Raw genomic sequence first — 5000 nt, forward strand, 5'->3', positions numbered from 1 at the left:
GACTGCAAAGCCAGGGCGGCTTTGAAAACTATTTTTGGACACGAGCAAGATTGGGAGCAGTAATTTGGGCTTCGGTTGACCGCGTCCTGGGCAGAAACAGGAGTCCTAACTCACTAGAGAGATTTGGCTAATTGTAACGTCAGAGATGGAAAAAAAAAATTCAGGCACCAAGCAGAGAATGGTTTCTATGCGCAGGTATCTGGGTTACAGGTCTGTCACAGCCTGGGAGGGTCTGAAAACGCTTTTGGACACGAGCTAGATTGGGAGCAGTGATTTGGACTGATGATGACCAGTTTCTGGGCACAAACAGGAGTCCGAACTTACTAGGGGAGCTTTTGCAAATTGTAACATTGTAGACGGACAAAAGGAAGGACGCTAGCAGAGGATGGTTTCGATCCATCGACCTCTGGGTTATGGGCCCAGCACGCTTCCGCTGCGCCACTCTGCTGCTACATGCAATGGCTTGGGAGAAGTTCTCACTAGACACTGACTTTTGCTGGGCTACTTAAGGAAAGGCGGCCCTCCGTCAGTCTGTGTAGAGATTTATTGGTTGTTGGGGAACATTTCGGGGCCCACAACTGGTTGCTTATTTTGTTTTCATTTTGTTGCTCGGAAGATCACCCGTACACATAGGCCATTGACCTGCCTGAAACTGGAACACCAGGCAAGCAGCTTCCGTGTCTCTGTGGCGCAATCGGTTAGCGCGTTCGGCTGTTAACCGAAAGGTTGGTGGTTCGAGCCCACCCAGGGACGCAGTCCTCTTTTGCTTCCGCCTGCAGCTTGAGTGGCTCAGCTACAACTTCAATTAAGAGCTCCGTCTAACTGGCCAGTTTCAATATCTAAAGCACACATGGAAGAAGAAGGTTCTTCAGATGGAAGAGAAGAAGCACAGCAGAAAAGTGCTTGCTGCCAGCTTAATAAACGTGCAAAATGAAAGGATTCCAACAAAAAAAAAAATCTCCTTCGAGCCGGAATTGAACCAGCGACCTAAGGATTGCTATTAGAGTACTACAGTCCTCCGCTCTACCAGCTGAGCTATCGAAGGCTTGGGGGAAGCCCTGGGTGCGTGCTTACTAGCCTTACTTTTCAGTGTCACGGCCTTGGCAAGCAGGAGACGATTTCTCCCAATTTTGAAAAAGGCTGCAAAAAGGACAAAGCTGGAGGATGCGGGCATCGATCCCGCTACCTCTCGCATGCTAAGCGAGCGCTCTACCATTTGAGCTAATCCCCCTCTGCTGCTGAGGGGTGTGTGGAGGGTGGAGTTTTTTCCACTAGACTCTGACTTTTTGGTAGGTCGTTTTTTTTTTTTTTTTTTAAGTGTGGATGTAAGGCAGCCTTAAGCAAATCAAGACTGCAAAGCCAGGGCGGCTTTGAAAACTATTTTTGGACACGAGCAAGATTGGGAGCAGTAATTTGGGCTTCGGTTGACCGCGTCCTGGGCAGAAACAGGAGTCCTAACTCACTAGAGAGATTTGGCTAATTGTAACGTCAGAGATGGAAAAAAAAAATTCAGGCACCAAGCAGAGAATGGTTTCTATGCGCAGGTATCTGGGTTACAGGTCTGTCACAGCCTGGGAGGGTCTGAAAACGCTTTTGGACACGAGCTAGATTGGGAGCAGTGATTTGGACTGATGATGACCAGTTTCTGGGCACAAACAGGAGTCCGAACTTACTAGGGGAGCTTTTGCAAATTGTAACATTGTAGACGGACAAAAGGAAGGACGCTAGCAGAGGATGGTTTCGATCCATCGACCTCTGGGTTATGGGCCCAGCACGCTTCCGCTGCGCCACTCTGCTGCTACATGCAATGGCTTGGGAGAAGTTCTCACTAGACACTGACTTTTGCTGGGCTACTTAAGGAAAGGCGGCCCTCCGTCAGTCTGTGTAGAGATTTATTGGTTGTTGGGGAACATTTCGGGGCCCACAACTGGTTGCTTATTTTGTTTTCATTTTGTTGCTCGGAAGATCACCCGTACACATAGGCCATTGACCTGCCTGAAACTGGAACACCAGGCAAGCAGCTTCCGTGTCTCTGTGGCGCAATCGGTTAGCGCGTTCGGCTGTTAACCGAAAGGTTGGTGGTTCGAGCCCACCCAGGGACGCAGTCCTCTTTTGCTTCCGCCTGCAGCTTGAGTGGCTCAGCTACAACTTCAATTAAGAGCTCCGTCTAACTGGCCAGTTTCAATATCTAAAGCACACATGGAAGAAGAAGGTTCTTCAGATGGAAGAGAAGAAGCACAGCAGAAAAGTGCTTGCTGCCAGCTTAATAAACGTGCAAAATGAAAGGATTCCAACAAAAAAAAAAATCTCCTTCGAGCCGGAATTGAACCAGCGACCTAAGGATTGCTATTAGAGTACTACAGTCCTCCGCTCTACCAGCTGAGCTATCGAAGGCTTGGGGGAAGCCCTGGGTGCGTGCTTACTAGCCTTACTTTTCAGTGTCACGGCCTTGGCAAGCAGGAGACGATTTCTCCCAATTTTGAAAAAGGCTGCAAAAAGGACAAAGCTGGAGGATGCGGGCATCGATCCCGCTACCTCTCGCATGCTAAGCGAGCGCTCTACCATTTGAGCTAATCCCCCTCTGCTGCTGAGGGGTGTGTGGAGGGTGGAGTTTTTTCCACTAGACTCTGACTTTTTGGTAGGTCGTTTTTTTTTTTTTTTTTTTAAGTGTGGATGTAAGGCAGCCTTAAGCAAATCAAGACTGCAAAGCCAGGGCGGCTTTGAAAACTATTTTTGGACACGAGCAAGATTGGGAGCAGTAATTTGGGCTTCGGTTGACCGCGTCCTGGGCAGAAACAGGAGTCCTAACTCACTAGAGAGATTTGGCTAATTGTAACGTCAGAGATGGAAAAAAAAAATTCAGGCACCAAGCAGAGAATGGTTTCTATGCGCAGGTATCTGGGTTACAGGTCTGTCACAGCCTGGGAGGGTCTGAAAACGCTTTTGGACACGAGCTAGATTGGGAGCAGTGATTTGGACTGATGATGACCAGTTTCTGGGCACAAACAGGAGTCCGAACTTACTAGGGGAGCTTTTGCAAATTGTAACATTGTAGACGGACAAAAGGAAGGACGCTAGCAGAGGATGGTTTCGATCCATCGACCTCTGGGTTATGGGCCCAGCACGCTTCCGCTGCGCCACTCTGCTGCTACATGCAATGGCTTGGGAGAAGTTCTCACTAGACACTGACTTTTGCTGGGCTACTTAAGGAAAGGCGGCCCTCCGTCAGTCTGTGTAGAGATTTATTGGTTGTTGGGGAACATTTCGGGGCCCACAACTGGTTGCTTATTTTGTTTTCATTTTGTTGCTCGGAAGATCACCCGTACACATAGGCCATTGACCTGCCTGAAACTGGAACACCAGGCAAGCAGCTTCCGTGTCTCTGTGGCGCAATCGGTTAGCGCGTTCGGCTGTTAACCGAAAGGTTGGTGGTTCGAGCCCACCCAGGGACGCAGTCCTCTTTTGCTTCCGCCTGCAGCTTGAGTGGCTCAGCTACAACTTCAATTAAGAGCTCCGTCTAACTGGCCAGTTTCAATATCTAAAGCACACATGGAAGAAGAAGGTTCTTCAGATGGAAGAGAAGAAGCACAGCAGAAAAGTGCTTGCTGCCAGCTTAATAAACGTGCAAAATGAAAGGATTCCAACAAAAAAAAAATCTCCTTCGAGCCGGAATTGAACCAGCGACCTAAGGATTGCTATTAGAGTACTACAGTCCTCCGCTCTACCAGCTGAGCTATCGAAGGCTTGGGGGAAGCCCTGGGTGCGTGCTTACTAGCCTTACTTTTCAGTGTCACGGCCTTGGCAAGCAGGAGACGATTTCTCCCAATTTTGAAAAAGGCTGCAAAAAGGACAAAGCTGGAGGATGCGGGCATCGATCCCGCTACCTCTCGCATGCTAAGCGAGCGCTCTACCATTTGAGCTAATCCCCCTCTGCTGCTGAGGGGTGTGTGGAGGGTGGAGTTTTTTCCACTAGACTCTGACTTTTTGGTGGGTCGTTTTTTTTTTTTTTTTTTTAAGTGTGGATGTAAGGCAGCCTTAAGCAAATCAAGACTGCAAAGCCAGGGCGGCTTTGAAAACTATTTTTGGACACGAGCAAGATTGGGAGCAGTAATTTGGGCTTCGGTTGACCGCGTCCTGGGCAGAAACAGGAGTCCTAACTCACTAGAGAGATTTGGCTAATTGTAACGTCAGAGATGGAAAAAAAAAATTCAGGCACCAAGCAGAGAATGGTTTCTATGCGCAGGTATCTGGGTTACAGGTCTGTCACAGCCTGGGAGGGTCTGAAAACGCTTTTGGACACGAGCTAGATTGGGAGCAGTGATTTGGACTGATGATGACCAGTTTCTGGGCACAAACAGGAGTCCGAACTTACTAGGGGAGCTTTTGCAAATTGTAACATTGTAGACGGACAAAAGGAAGGACGCTAGCAGAGGATGGTTTCGATCCATCGACCTCTGGGTTATGGGCCCAGCACGCTTCCGCTGCGCCACTCTGCTGCTACATGCAATGGCTTGGGAGAAGTTCTCACTAGACACTGACTTTTGCTGGGCTACTTAAGGAAAGGCGGCCCTCCGTCAGTCTGTGTAGAGATTTATTGGTTGTTGGGGAACATTTCGGGGCCCACAACTGGTTGCTTATTTTGTTTTCATTTTGTTGCTCGGAAGATCACCCGTACACATAGGCCATTGACCTGCCTGAAACTGGAACACCAGGCAAGCAGCTTCCGTGTCTCTGTGGCGCAATCGGTTAGCGCGTTCGGCTGTTAACCGAAAGGTTGGTGGTTCGAGCCCACCCAGGGACGCAGTCCTCTTTTGCTTCCGCCTGCAGCTTGAGTGGCTCAGCTACAACTTCAATTAAGAGCTCCGTCTAACTGGCCAGTTTCAATATCTAAAGCACACATGGAAGAAGAAGGTTCTTCAGATGGAAGAGAAGAAGCACAGCAGAAAAGTGCTTGCTGCCAGCTTAATAAACGTGCAAAATGAAAGGATTCCAACAAAAAA

The 5000-nt window shown here is 48.9% G+C and overlaps 4 non-coding genes across 4 annotated transcripts; all 4 read left to right on the forward strand.

The window, feature by feature from the left end:
• The first annotated feature begins 679 nt into the window (after nt 1-679).
• TRNAN-GUU (transfer RNA asparagine (anticodon GUU)) lies at nt 680-753 on the forward strand. The gene has a single exon. It is a non-coding gene; the product is annotated as a tRNA-Asn (tRNA).
• Nucleotides 754-2028: 1275 nt separating this feature from the next.
• Nucleotides 2029-2102, forward strand: TRNAN-GUU (transfer RNA asparagine (anticodon GUU)). The gene has a single exon. It is a non-coding gene; the product is annotated as a tRNA-Asn (tRNA).
• A 1276-nt stretch (nt 2103-3378) lies between these two features.
• On the forward strand, nt 3379-3452 carry TRNAN-GUU (transfer RNA asparagine (anticodon GUU)). Its single transcript has one exon. It is a non-coding gene; the product is annotated as a tRNA-Asn (tRNA).
• A 1275-nt stretch (nt 3453-4727) lies between these two features.
• Nucleotides 4728-4801, forward strand: TRNAN-GUU (transfer RNA asparagine (anticodon GUU)). Its single transcript has one exon. It is a non-coding gene; the product is annotated as a tRNA-Asn (tRNA).
• The last annotated feature ends 199 nt before the right edge of the window (nt 4802-5000 follow it).

This window comes from Engystomops pustulosus, chromosome 3, assembly GCF_040894005.1.
Source record: "Engystomops pustulosus chromosome 3, aEngPut4.maternal, whole genome shotgun sequence".
NCBI lineage: Eukaryota > Metazoa > Chordata > Amphibia > Anura > Leptodactylidae > Engystomops > Engystomops pustulosus.